This window comes from Cololabis saira, chromosome 18, assembly GCF_033807715.1.
Source record: "Cololabis saira isolate AMF1-May2022 chromosome 18, fColSai1.1, whole genome shotgun sequence".
NCBI lineage: Eukaryota > Metazoa > Chordata > Actinopteri > Beloniformes > Belonidae > Cololabis > Cololabis saira.
Window position 1 is genome coordinate 23599243 of NC_084604.1, and position 15612 is coordinate 23614854.

Sequence of the window (15612 nt, forward strand, 5' to 3'; positions counted from 1 at the left end):
TCGGTTGTAGTAGAAGGCTTGCTTCTTCTTCTCTGCCTCGTCCTTCTGCCTGATGCGCTGCCCGTCGGGCCATGAGGGCTGCAGGTTTCTCTCGAGGGTAGGCAGTGTCGTTCGAATCTTCCGGCCCATTAGTAGTTCAGCTGGGCTGGCTCCAGTTGTGCTGCATGGTGTTGACCTGTAGCACATGAGTGCGATGAGAGGGTCGTTCTGTTTCAATATTCGCTTTGCGGTCTGCACCGCCCTCTCTGCGTGACCGTTGCCTTGTGCGTTGTGTGGGCTTGAGGTGACGTGTTCAAAGTCAAGCTCACGGGCGAGGTCTTGAAACTCTGTGCCTGTGAACTGCGGCCCGTTGTCGCTGACGACCACATCTGGAATGCCGTAGCGGGCGCATATAGCTTTCAGCTTCAGAGAGACATGAGCGCTTGTTGTAGTTTTCATGTGCAGTATCTCGATATATCTCGAGTAGTAGTCTGAGATGATTAAGTAGTTCTGTTTATTATGCTCACATAAGTCCAGAGCTATGCGCTGCCATGGTCTGTCGGGGAGCGGGGTAGAGATTAACGGCTCCTTCTGCTGTGCTCTTCTCAACTCACAGCAGGACTGACATGACAACACCTTGTGTTTCAGTTGTGAGGAAATGCCGGGCCACCAGACAGCGGCGTTTGCCCTGTCCCGACACTTTGAGAGCCCTTGATGTCCGTCGTGGATTCTCTCAAGGATTTCTGCCCTCAGCGTCCCTGGTATCACGATGCGGCTTCCTCTCACGACCATCCCGCCATACTCTGAAAGTTCATTTCTCATAGAAAAGTACTCACGTATGTTACTTGGTACTTGGCATGCGTGTTCTGGCCAGCCGAACCTGATGTACCTGATCACTGTCTGCAGCTTCTCATCAGCCGCAGTAGCTGCTCGGATGTTGTCCATCTTTTGTGGGGTAGCTGGCACGCCGTCCATGACTGCTGCAATGTAGCACTCAACCTCAGAGTGTGTGTCTCTCCCGTCCTCCGTGTGACTCAGAGGGCTCCGTGACAGTGTGTCTGCCACAACAAGGGTCTTCCCCGGCGCATACGCAGCCACTGGCTTAAAGCGCATGAGCCGCATAAGAAGTCTCTGGCACCTTAATGGAACGTTGTCTAGGTCCTTACTGTTCATTAGTGGGACCAGGGGCTTGTGGTCTGTCACAAGTTCAAAACTCTCAAGGCCGTAGAGGTATTTTTCAAACCGTTCACAGGCCCAGACACTCGCCAGGCACTCTTTCTCAATCTGCGCGTATCTGGTCTCTGCGTCGGTCAGCCTCCTTGAGCAGTATGCGACTGGTTTCCAGTTTTGTCCATGGAGCTGCAACAGCACGCCACCGAGCCCATAGCTGCTTGCATCAGCTGAGACAGCGGTGGGTCTGTTGACGTCATAAAACACTAACACTGGCGATGTCATCAGTAGCTCTTTTAGCTTCTCAAAAGCTGTGTGTTGTGCTGGACCCCAGGTCCAAGCTGTCTTGGACCGGAGCAGCTCGTACAGTGGCTGGCCCACTGTGGACAGGTTCGGCACATATTTACCGAGATAGTTCACCATGCCCAGGATACGTTTGAGCTCGTGAACGTTCTCTGGTGCAGCGAGCTCCCGGATTGCTCGCACCTTTGCTGGATCCGGCCGCACGCCTGTGGCGTCGACCACCTGGCCCAGGAAGTTGAGCTGCTCTTGTCTGAGCTTACACTTTTCCTTATTGAGCTTGAGCCCAGCAGACTCGACTCTCTCCAGGACCTTCTGGAGATGGAGGTCGTGCTCTTCCATGTCCTTCCCATACACAACAATGTCATCCATGTAAACTGAGACGCCCTGTAGGCCTTGAAGTGTCTCCGACATTTTCCTTTGGAAAATTTCTGGGGCGCTCGTTATCCCGAACGGTAAGCGCCGGAAACAGTACCTGCCAAATGGCGTAATGAATGTGGTGAGTAGGCTACTCTCACTGTGCAGAGGAATCTGGAAGAACCCCGAGGCTGCATCAAGGCTGGAGAACACCGTTGCTCCACACAGCTCCGCTGTAATCTCCTCTGGTGTAGGTAAGATGAATCTCTCTCTCTTTACCTGTTCATTTAGTTTCTTAAGATCCACACATATACGAACCTTTCCGTTCTTTTTGAGCACGGGCACCATGGGGGCGCACCAATCGGTTGGCTGGGTTACCTCCTCTATGATGCCGTACTCCTCCATGCGGCGCAGCTCCTCCCTGACCTTGGACGTCAGCGGTATTGGGACCCTGCGCGCAGTCTGCACCGCGTACGGGGTGGCGTTGTCCTTGAGCTGTATCCTCACAGGCTCCGTCTTGAGCGTGCCATGCTCTCCAAAGGCACCATGGACCTCCTCGATCCGTTTCATGAGGCCCATCTCAGCTGCAGTGGATCTACTGAGTAAATTGTTAACAGACTTTCCTCTAATAACATACACTGGGAATGAGTATGAGTTCTTCTTGTATGTGGTGTTAACTTGAAATTGTCCTTTACAGTCTAATTGACCCCCTGGGCTGGTCAAAGATACACTAGTCTGCTTCAGTTCTCTCTCTGGAATGAGCATATTGAAAGTCTCTTCACACAATACACTAGCATCAGCCCCAGTATCGATCTTAAACTTAACAGGAGTTGCACCCAGAAGAAGTTGCACTGTCCACTCATCACTCACGTTAGCATTCACTGATCCCAGGAAGTATTCACTCTGCTCATCTGCCTCTCTTACTTCACTCACCGCTTTGGTTTTGCACTGGCTCTGCCAATGTCCGTTCCTGCCGCATTTGTTGCAAGCTGAATTGCGAGCGGGGCATCTCTCTGGATCCTTATGCTCCGTTTTCCCACACCGGCTGCACTTCCTCCCGTGCTCCGTCTTTCCCCCTCTCTTGGCGTTGCGCTGCCATTTTATATTCTTCTTCCGCGCGCCCCGCACCTCATGTACGGATGCCGTGGCTGCCGTGGCCTCTGCTGCCTGCGCACTGATCTGCATGTTCACTGTCTCTGACTGGCGAACAGACTGTATAGTCTGCGCCAGTGTAAGATCCGCCATGAGCTGCAACTTACGAGACTGCTCTTTATCTTGAATCCCCACCACGATTCGGTCTCGAATATTTTCATCTCTACTCTCCCCGAACTCGCAGTGTTCTGATAAATCATAGAGAGCCCTAATGAAAGTCTCTGCCGGCTCGCCAGGCCGCTGCACGCGCTGGTGGAAAACAGCACGTTCATGGATTACATTCCGCCGTGGGAAAAAGTACTCGTCGAACTTCTCCATCACTATTTTGTAATTATTCTGGTGTCCTGGGTCAGTAAAAGTAAACGACTTGAAAATATTTTCCGCTTCACTCCCCATTGCGTACACCAGGGAACACACTTGTACTTCACCCGACTTCTTGTTGAGCTCCGTAGCCGTCCGATATCTCTCGAACCGCCTTTTCCAGTCGGTCCACTCCGTCGGTTTATCAAAGCTGAAACTCTCCGGTGGGTTAAACTTCGCCATGGTTTACACTCTTTGCAAAACCACTGGCCACTTCTGACACCATGTAATAAATCACGGAAGGTCCACACAGGTAAGTTGTTACTTCTTTATCTCGGAGCTCTCGGGTTCATGTTCACAGCATACACGTGACTGACGTAAAAGCCCCTCCCACTGCCGTAACACCCACTAGAGTAAAACATCAACAGCTACGTTACGACAGCCGTAAAGCAGAGTACCGCAAACACTCTAATACTCTGACACCCTAAATGCAATTTTTCTCTCAGTTATCATACTGTCAATGTGAAAACTATTCTCAACATGTCTACAATTAAATAATCTTTACTGGATGGTAAGCTTGGTGTAGATGCATAAATATACACAGAAAAGGTTGCCTCTAAGTTACACTGAGCTTTCTTTTTCGGACTGATCTTAACATTAAAATGCATACTACCGTAGGACACCAAAAATAATGTAGTCATTGTTGCAGAAAAGGTTGCTGCTTGACAGTGGCTCTTTGTTAATCGTACATGTTTAGGGGCAAATTTGAAATTGGATTTCAGGAGACTATAGTGTTCAGCAGATGAGCGGTAAGGGTAGATAGACTTAGGGATGGGGGAAGGGATGAGGGAGCCTTATTCTCTGAGAGCTCAAATCAATCAGTCTCACTACTGCACCAACAGTGGTGGAACTTCATACACTGCCTGATGAATAGATAAGACTGAACAGGAGTCAGCTGCTTCTTGAAGAGAAGGGCTTGTGTTGGATACCTCCATCTAGTATAAATATGAGGGAAGGCCCTGCTTGGGAAGGTGCAATACTGGGATGATTATATAAACAGATGTAGACAGCAGACACTGAAGTGGTCAGAGGGGGGGCAGGCCAGGATGTCAGGAAGCATATAGCAGACATCTACACAGACAGGTGGAAGCAACCAGTGGGATGATCAGAGGGGGGGACTGCAGGTCAGCACACAGCTCCCGAAGCTCTGGCCTGCAAACATACACAAAAGAGAAAGGGGGGGGGGGGGGGGGGCAGACCAGCACAACAAACTACAAGAATGATGGACAACAATGATGGCTAGGAGATACTTATAATTAATAAAAGATGGAAGAGGAGAAGAGATATTACAGAACTATTATAGTCTTGTTCTATAGTTGCAGTTATGACTACTTCTCCTTCACAACAATTTGCAAAAAACAATGGAGCAAAAAAAGACAGAGCTAAAATAGATATTTTTGTTTGTCCAGCACTGGGACTTATGTTTTGACAATTGAGTATAACACAGTAGAGGGCATAACTTTTGTTGCCAGCCATTGCATCCTAACAGGCTGTTGAAATGGCATTAAATACCCTTCCTTCACTCATATTTCTTTGTCTGATTTTTGTCTTAGGCTACTTTTTTTTTCTCTCATTCACCACAGAAATATCTCTGCTGTTTCTCATCACCATTTGCTGCATCGGCAGGACTTGGAGCTCTCCAGTCTCCCGACGGCTCTGGTTGAACGGCCCGACCAACCATCTCCGATCGCGCTGTTTTGTTTACCGAGATCACAAGAAAAGCAGAGCAGTGATCTCCTCTCCATCCCGTGTTGCTGTCTTGTTTATTTATCTTTATTCCACCAACTCGAAATATTGAATCACTTTTCTAAGTGAACGAGGCGAACGCAGTTCAAACAGCAGGTGTATCCGCCCCTTTAATCTGATCTTTAATCTTTAACCTTTAATCTTTAATCCCCCATGTGGGATGCGCTCTTATGATTGGCTGAAACAAAGGAAGACATCTGATTGGTTGCAGATCCTTTCAGATCCTTCCGTGTTAAAAAAAAAAACGTATTTGTGGATCGAGTCACGTCAGGGGAGTCTCAAAAGTGACACGCAAATCCAGCACAGCTCACAGAGAAAAAAACGTTTGTAAATCAGGTTATATTTGTTTGTGCATCAAAAATACATTTGTGTATCTTCTTGTCCTACGCACGTGTGAATTGTTCTGTGGATTTGTGAAACTTGTCCTGTGCATTTGTGAAACGGTGTGTGCATTTGCGAATTATGAGACTGTTCTAGCTCCATAACAGACAGCCAATACTGAACTCAGTATGAAACCTGTAGACACAGTATGTGAGATAGTACTGAATTGGTGACTAAATAATAATTTGCATATTGATTACGATCCTAGCTAAATAACGATATAAAAAACTTGTTGAAGCCCTTGCTGCAAGTGGCATTGCCTAATCAATCAGATGGTAATGTGAGGATTTTAAATCTATGAATGCTGTAATAGTGCATTTTTAATAAATATAAGACAATGGATCTGATTTTTTTCTGTTTACTCAGAATAATATGAGGTTGTCTTAATGGTTGTTTTTGTTTGTTATAGTAACGTGGTTCATATGGTACATATGACTGTTTCTTACGGAACCATTGTTGAGTTGTAAAGTACAGACATAGAAGATCTAAGAATTAGTTCACATGTGTTTTGTTGTTTCTTTAACAGGGTTCATATTTGCTTTCTGTTTGGGGTTGAAGTCAATTGCTTTTATCTCTCTACTTCTCTTTCTCCAGGGTTCTTGGAGAAAGATAACCATAGATGACTCCATGCCATTTGATGAGGAGAATAACCTCCTTCTTCCTGCCTCCACATGTCAGTCAGAACTCTGGCCAATGCTGCTGACCAAAGCTCTAATTAAAGTGGCAAATGCAAAGTGAGTTACTAAACGTTCCAAGCAACTATATACTATAACATCTATATTCAAACAAGTACATTAATACATAGTTACTTACCATGAATATGGAACATCCCATCTACATGAGAAAATGTAAACCCAAATTGCTTTATTTTAGAATCCATTAGATTATTATTATCTCTCTTATTATGGCCTTTTGTTGATAAATTAAACTCAAAAGTAACTCTTGAAAAATGTGATTTCTGTCTGAAAGAACATATGCTGAGAGCTCACACAGTACAAACCAAACTGAGGAGAAATACTTGACATGCAGCAATGCAATGTTGGGAGTGATTCTTATTTAAGTGTGCTGAACTGGTAAAAGTAGTTAAATCCCCACACAACAATGAGGGAAGGTAAAGTAACAAAATGGCCAACCATAATGGTAATTTCAAAGGGGATTTAACATTAAAATATAAACAATTGAGAACTCAACAGTAAGAATAAAAAGAACTTACCAGTGAAATTCTAGTTAAAGAGGTCACTTATTGAGCTACCTTAAATGCAATAAGTTCTTGATCTCTGGAAACGAGAGCAACTAAAGAACTTTATAGCTCAAACACACACAAGGACCTCCATAGATTGCCATTTCCAGACTTGCATGAACTTTCACTTGACCTCATCTCTGCCTCGGGCTGTATTGAATTTGGTGACAGACAGACAGTATTCATGTCTGTGATGGAGCATCATAGCGTGTTAAAGGTGGCTGTTCCAGTGTCCGTAGAACATTGACACATTAATGTTTCATTGTGGACAGGAAACGGAATAGCTTCTCTCCTGATGAATCATTTATCAATCACAAAGAAATGTCTTTGCGCTGAATTAGAGTCATAATTTGTTCAGGTGTCTGCTGCAGCTTTTCAGCAAGCACGTTGTCTCCTTTTAGTCAGAATTGTAGTTTTAGGGCTTCTTCACTTTGGAGCTGAGTATGACTTGGGTATGTGGAATGGACAGATTGGCTACAAAATTCCAGGAGGAGCAATTACTAATACTAATAGCTGCTGGCTTATTTTATATGTAAAACTTTTTATGAAGGATGAATACATTCTCAGATTAAGATGGTAGTATAGAAATGTATTCAATTAAAAAAAAAAAAAACAAAAAAAAAAACACTATTAATTAGGATATAAACTATGCATTGAGCCCACATTCTTGGCATTGAAACACACAGACTACACCTACACAAGAATTAATGGTGTCAAAGATGATCCTGCACTCACTTTATTGCACTTTTTGGTAGCTGATTTGACTTTTTTCTTTTCTTTCTAATGACTGCATCATTTTTGTTTTGTTTTTGGTCAATACTCCATCCTCAATTCCGGTCATCGTGGCCCGGCGTCCTGCATGTTTTAGATGTTTCCCTTCTTCTACACACCTGATTCTAATTAATGGTCGTCAATCAGCTTGTCATTAAGGTCTGCACAAGTCTGTTATTGATAGTAATTTGTATCAGGCTGTGTTAAAGCAGGGAAACATCTAAAACATGCAGCACACGAAGTGTGTCTTTATTAGTATGTTGACATTGTATCCATTTGCTATCAATTTCTGAGAATTATGGAAAGAATGAAAAATGGCAATTTCTGGTTGTCTATTCACAGTAAAAGCCCAAGAATTACATGCATTCGTGCAGTCCAGAATTTACACATTGCCAGCTTAAATACATCATATTAGAAAGAATATTGGAAATAAATCATGAAGACGGATCAATTTTTTTGTTACAATTATATGGAAAGCAGTTCCATCAAATAAAATGATTGAGGTATAAAATGTAAAGAAGGAGTATTGGGGAAAATGCAATATAAAGTGTCAATTCTTCACTGGTCAAAAGAATGAGGCTTTAAAGGAAGTGGAGTTCTGTAACTTTCTCTTACTTAGCAGTTTGTATTTTATACTGATTTGTGACACATCATTTTACCGTCAAATGTGCACATGCCCCAAAAAATAAAAACACAAGATATATTTTAGGTCATCTAATGCAAACATTGATCTAAATTGTATTAATGCCCAAAAGTAGTGCAGTGTAAGTAACTTAAATACGTATAAGAAAGGGCAATTGAAATAAACATGAGGTGAGACACTGTTGGTGTGGTTTAAATCCTTAGAGATCATCATGAATGCATTGGAGTTATGTGTGTGTTGCCTGACAACAAACAGTCAGGATATCACATGCAGCATCGGCAGGTAGCGCAGTAGACAACATGGGTGGACACTTGCATCAACAGTGCAACATCTGGGGTGCAGAGCTTTTCCTTCATGTTCAGGATTACACCATTTATTGGTATGAATCTCTGCAACATTCCTAACTCGCATCTGTTAGTTGAGGTTTTTAGTCCACTTGTATTATCTAAAATTGAAACATTTAGGGTGATATTAGAGCTTAGAAAAGACTCCAGCAGCCACATGAGTAGCAATCTCCAGGCAGAAAAGCAACCAAACTGGCATGGAAAAATGTTTTAAGAAGTAAAAAACAGAGTAAAAAACAAAAAATAGAAAGAAAGACACAATTTAATAGAGTCAAAGCCACTCTAGAACAACTATCTCACTTACCTAGCTATGTTTTTGCTGAAAACGTTGTACTGTATACCTTATGGATGAATTGTGTGCATTGTTGTTAGAATATGCAGAAGGAAACAAAGGAAACTGGGGTAAAAACAAGTTAATCTGCTAGCTTGTTTTTATTGTTTATTTATTTTTAATCAGTTAGCTAAGCTCTTCAAAGATGGTAGGCTATCAGCGTTAGTTTTATCACTGCAGCTATTGCAGCCTGAATGTGTCAAAATGTGCCATGAATCTTTAAATAATCCCTTTCTTAAAGTTAGCAACCAACATGCACACCCTTTTTTTTCCACGGCAGCTTTATGGTTCGTTTGTGTGTAGTCTTTGTGTGTGTGTTACATTAAACTAATTTATATGCATAAAAGCGTAACATCCTTGTTTGTTAAAATTTTTGATATGGAAATATCATAGGAAGAAAAGACACAAACTATTTCTAGTTTGTAACACAATGCATCTCTATATAGTAATTAAGAAGTAAATCTGTTTGCAGGAATGACTCAATTCTCTTTCATCCCCTCACAGGTCAGTGGATGCTGTAAAAACCTGGGATTTCTTACAGGACGTTATTCCTTAATTTAAACACAGGAGGAAAGCTTGCCCCCGATTAAGCTGGAGATTACAGATCCAGTTCCAAGGACAGACTCCAAGCAAATTGACAGTGAGTCTTCTGCTTGAGTCAGTTAATACTAAAGGATAAACATTAAGCATGTGCTTAATACTTTTGTTTCTGTTTATTTCCTTAGCATCATATTTATATTTTATTATGTACACATTTATCTTTTTTGCCTTCGATCTGTAAACCTGACACTGAATGTGTCATTCTGTTGCAGAACTAACCTTTGAAACCATATTATTCAGTATTAGCAATATTAGTGTAGTTCATAAGACAGCAATGCACCACACACTCCACAACTATAGCCATTATGCTGCATTGTGAAATACCTCCAGTCCTGAGCCTTTTTTCCAGCCAGCCATTCTCATGCTGGGTCTTTACTGTTTCAAGCATAATTTCCTGTTTTCCTGAGGTAATATGATGAAGTGCAGAGAGGGTTAATGCATGTACTGTATGGCGAAGCATAAATAAACCAAGAAAGGGAGCAGTAGAAGGGTAAATTATTTGGTCCTCCCTCAGGGCATAGGAGCCTCCCAAGTCAAGTGTGGTTGTAAAATGAAGGAAAGATTGAAACATGCTCTCAGAAATTAGTGTGTGCCTTTTAGTTGTTTCAGGTCATAGTAATACTACCATAGGCCTTTTTAAATCTTTACAATGATATCTAGTCTTTGAAATACACTTTTCAGGGTGGTAATTGTACTGGATTTGTGTTTAACAAGCCAAATAGTGTATTGAAGAAAATGAACTCGAGAATTGAGGATAAACATGCCAAAAAAAAAAAAATTCTTGTATAATAATTCAAATATCATATCATATATCATATTCAAAAATACAGCATGACTTTCATTTAAAACTGCAACATAAATCGCACTTCTCTGCACAGTTCCCACATTCACCTTCTGGCTCCGTCTGAAAGCTGTCGCTTACACTCTGCTATAATATGCACTTATATGCACTAATTCAAGTGATGGGTAATACTTTTAGCAGAATTTGATGGTATGCATACACAAGTGGAATTACTTCACACAACATTTTGACAGAGAGAAATGATCTGCCTGGTACTTTCATACTCAAAGATAAACCCCACTTTCTTTAGCGTAAGCTATGGTCCTCACTGTTATCTTCCACTGAAATTAATAAATAAACATGGAGTGTGAGTAATATTTCTATGTTAAATATTAAATGTACAGCCTTTATGTTAGACTAGCAGTGCATCAATCTTTCTACACCATATCTTGTTAAATTGAATTTTCATGTCTTCTGGCTCATGTGCACTTCTGTGAGATACTTTAAGATACATTACAGGGGTTAATGCCTCCTACATTGCCTAGATAGAAATAAGCACAGGTGTCATAAAAAATACCTGTGGAAGCTAGCTCATCACCAGGATTTAATTTAATTTTCGTATGAAAGTGTTAATGCTTTTAATTTTGTAGGTGCTATTTTTTTATATATATCACAGCATTTATTGGCTAATTTAATTTTTCTACTCTAATATTTGTAGTGAGTAAAATGTGTGAGATATTTCAGATGTGCAAGTTTAATTGTGTGCTTTTGCTTGTCTGTCTTGTCTTTTGCTTGTCTGCATGTGCTTGAGACTAACCTGTATTTTTAACTGTTGTGTCTCTCAGGTGCCTCTGAAGTAGTAGTGTGCGCTAATTTCTACCCTTTTCCACTACATAACAAATCCTTTGGGTTCGGCCAGATTTACGATTTTCTCATAATATATTCTTCATTACTTGCTGACAACTCGCGCACGCATGTACACTGAATGAATTCTACATATTCACAACTTGGCACTCAAGAAATCAAGATTCCACCTTGTTACAACCAAAAACGTAATAACGGCCAATAACGTAATAACTGCCAATAATGTAATAATTTTGGCCATTTCAAATGTAATAAAGCCAATAGTGTAATAATGTGCCAATAATGTAAGTTTTATTACATTATTGGCAGTTATTATGTTATTGGCCGTTATTACGTTTTTGGTTGTAACAAGGAGGAACAGTTTTTATTTATTTTTTTCATGTTTTTGCTGTATGTATATTATATATTGCAGTTCAGATTTTTTGATTGGAAATAAACAATAATAAAAACAAGAAGAAGAAGAGAGAAGATAGTTAACCAGTCAACAAATAGATCACTACTGAAACCAGCTGTTGGAGATCTAAAATTAATGCTCTGCAGGGTTCATATGTCTAACTTTGTTTTTCATGTTTGAAAATTAAAAACTACATCAACACATTGAGTTTACAGGCCCCATGTTGGCTAAAGTGACGTTTCAAAGTTGTTGTTGTTGTTTTTTAGTTTTTTTTTTACAGTAATGATAAAGCAGCTGTGTAGATGTTTGTATTGCTCCATATTTTGTGAATATGAGTGAAAGCTACTTTTCATTTGAGAAGGAACAGTTTTAATTTAATTTTGATTGTTCATGTTCTATCCTATGTATTGTACACTGCAGTTCAGATTTTGGGATTGGAAATAAATAATAATGCAAGTCCAGGAAAATATATGGTGAATTCATTTGACACCTCAACACCTTCAACGAGACACTGATTTTATGGTATATGCATGATGGTACACATGAAAAATTGCCTGTTTAGACAAGAACATCTATGAATATCTATTTGGCTAAAGAGGGGAAAGACCACACAATTATGAGAGAGAGGGAGAGAGAGAGAGAGAGAGAGAGAGAGAGAGAGACATATCTTGGATGAATAAATATGGCGACTATATGTCATCCACTAACTGCCCAAAAACTGCAAAAAAAACCCTTTATTTCCAAGAGCTGCTGTCATATTTATGTGTTATTACATTATCGGCACCAGTTATTACATTTTGAAAGGTTTTTTTTAATGCCAGGCCAATAACGTAATAACCAGCCAATAATGTAATGCCTTATTACATTATCGGCAAAAGGTTATTACGTTATTGGCTCAAAAGTTTTATTACATTATTGGCACATTATTACACTATTGGCTTTATTACATTTGAAATGGCCAAAATGATTACGTTATTGGCAGTTATTACGTTATTGGCCGTTATTACGTTTTTGGTTGTAACACACCTGCTCTTTATTCCACTGTGACATTCATTTTCTTTTGTTGTAATTATTTTTTAAATAAATTACAGCACTGTGAAAAAGTTATATATCTATGTTCATCTAAGGCTGCATTTACCTATTATTTAAAACCACTGCAATCAAATGATTTTATTTTGTTCTTGTACAAAAATGCATACGATTAAAGAGGGGTTGCTAACTTTTGCAAATGACTCTATATAAATGCAAGCTTTTATACTGAATGTCAAAACATTGTTTTTTAGAATATATAAATGCTTTAATAATTACTTTTACACAAAACTTAAAAGACAATGCCATTAGTGGATAAAAATTAAACATTGCTCCTGATATCATGAACCATTTTATGTGGACACTGAGTCTCAACAAGATTCACATTTTTAGTATTTACACCCATGTTAAGTGGAATTGGAGGAGAGTTTTGCATGATTTTACTCTGCTGGCAGCATAAAATCACTCCTTTTAATCTTAACCAAATTTTTCCTTTTGGCTTGTTTTATCTGTTTGGTGTTGACAGTGATTTGAGTAAAAGTTAAACCCCTGACTGACTACTGCATTCATGTTGCTTTTTTGTGCACTTGTTTACATATGGCCCTACAGGCTAATTCCTCAGAATTTCTGCATCGTTACGGACAGCCTGGTTCTGTTGACGAGAACCCGCGCATGCCAGCTGGAGCCCCCACCCAAATCTCCACATGTGCCCCAATGGAAACTTGTCCGCCCAAAGAAGGAGATCGTGGTCTCATCTGAACCACAGAGTGAGTGAGATACAACAGAAAGCTGCAAATAAAAAAAACTGTTGAAATTATGCTTTGAAAAGAATAGGTGGTAAAGGGGAACCGAGAAGAGGATGCAGGGAAGGATATCAAACAAATAGAAAAGCGCAAATAATGTCATTGTGTGTAGGTGAATGTCATAAGTAAATATAACTAGAGCAAAATGTGAGTGTTAATGCATGAGATTTGGAACCCACAGTGCAGAGGGCTTACAGTACTGCGTACTAAAATGAAAATATGAGGAGCCAGCTGCAATATTTCAGTTTTGAAAATAGCTGTTGTTTGCTAAGTCTGAGCAAGCAGTGTTGGCATGATATTTAGAGGTTTTTCTGTTTGATTTCTTTACAGAGTTCCCGTTGCCAAAACCAGAGCAGTTCATTGAGGTTGCCAGTCCTTTTCTTTCCTACAATTTCAAGAGCACCAGGTTACTCTACCCCAGAGCTGTGCGCACTGAAGTTGTGTTAAGCTGATAACAATTTTGTAATGGTACCCACATATACCCTGGTGTCTCTGTAGAGCAGAGAAACAAGGAAAGCCGATTCTGTGCCGTAATAATTGTGACATAAATATATGTTTTTGTATTTGCTTAGGCCCTGTTAAATCACAATATTTAAGATGCTCTTGTGTAATCTGATGGCTATAAAGTGACATCCATTGCATATACTGAAAATGTGTTTTTGTGTGTCAAGAGAGGCCAAGCAGAGCACTCCAAAGAAATGTTCCTATGGATCCCCTCTGGTGTCCATTACTGAGAGTGAGGAGACTAATTGTGAAGAAAGCTTTGAGAGTGATGTAGCTGAATGCAGTGCTAACCCACCAAGCAGCCCTGACAGTGCACAGGTACATAGAGTAATTGTTTACTCAGGTGCATCATTAACGCCTACATTTTGCATATGTGAATACAACATATAACATTTGTCTTAAGTGATTCTTAGAGCTGCAGTTGGGAACTTACCAAAAATCAAGTAACTGGTTTGAAAATTTGAACGCATACAACGTTTATGGCCCTCCCAACCTCTCTACTGAACTCCAGAACTGTCTCCCTCCCACCTCACCCTGCTCCTGATGAATGCGTTGTGCTCGCCAGGGCACATGTATCTGAGCTGTAGTGTGCAAGCACTAATAAGTTAAGCTACTAGGGAAACTGGAGGCATCAGAGACCATAAACCCAAGAATAAATCAATAATGTAACAAATGGACAAAATATCTTTTATGAATTATTAATCTTATACTTCAATTTCACATCCAGTCTATGCCTCAAATGCTGGTGTGCAAATTTTTACTTGAAGCGTGAGGCTGGAGTGAAAATTGACATTGGGGTGATTGACTCTCTGTAAACACGCCCCCTGGCCCTGATTGGAGGAGTGGCAACAGGAGTGGTAGACATTTTTAAACTGGCTCTCAAGCTGCAGGTGATGCCAAAGGAGCGGATTTGCTTCTCCTTGTGTGTGTAATATCCTAAAATAGTGGTCATTTCAGCAGATAAGACAAAAATACACTTCCCAACTGCAACTATAAATTGATGTAAGTTTTAGTGACACCCTGGACAATGCCATCCGTCAAAACAGAAAAAACTCAAAAAGTAGATGTTCAAACTTTTGTTGGCTCTGGTTACTTTATTTTCTGGACAGTCTCCTGCTGCCTGTTTGCTCACACTTCTTTTTACATAGTAAGTATGCAGCTAAAGGCTGATTTGTCTGGGGCATTTCCCAGTACCAAAGTCACTTCTGTTGACCCCCAGCCAGGCTACCACTGACCAGGGGCGCATCTGCAATAAAGAGAGAATCAGCTCAGAAAGGGAACTAGCAGGGGGCGGGGTTCCACGCAACAGAACCACAGAGAAGCCAACACAAAGATGGAGACATAAGCCAGATGGCAAGGAATACACAGGCCATTGTGCGGAACTGTAAGAAAGGAAGAGTCCTGAAAAATGAGAAGATGACAGTTGGGTAGAGAGAGATGAAAGAAGACCAGGAAATGGAGACAGGAAAAGAGAATCTCTGGTGTGTGGTGGTAGTGAACAGGGCATGTGGGTTTAATACAGGAAGAGGTCGTGTACTGTGCTGATGAAAAAAGCAGCGCAATTAGATGGTGAGCCATCAGTGTCTGCTTCTCCTGGGGGCTTCATTATTACACTTCACTCCTAACATACAGAGGGGAAAAAAGAGTTCATACTAATCACCCTCTTGTGTAACTGTGGGGAGTTATAGCATCCTTATGTTAGGGCAGTATAGGAATACTTATTGACATGTGGGTACTGAATTTTCTTTTGATTTGTTCTTTTTTTTTCTTTACGAGCACATGGTTGCTCACATGCTGAGAGACTGTGAATCAAGCAAGAAAAAATATTTTTTTGGCCCCTACCAACGTTTTCCTGCCGTCTTT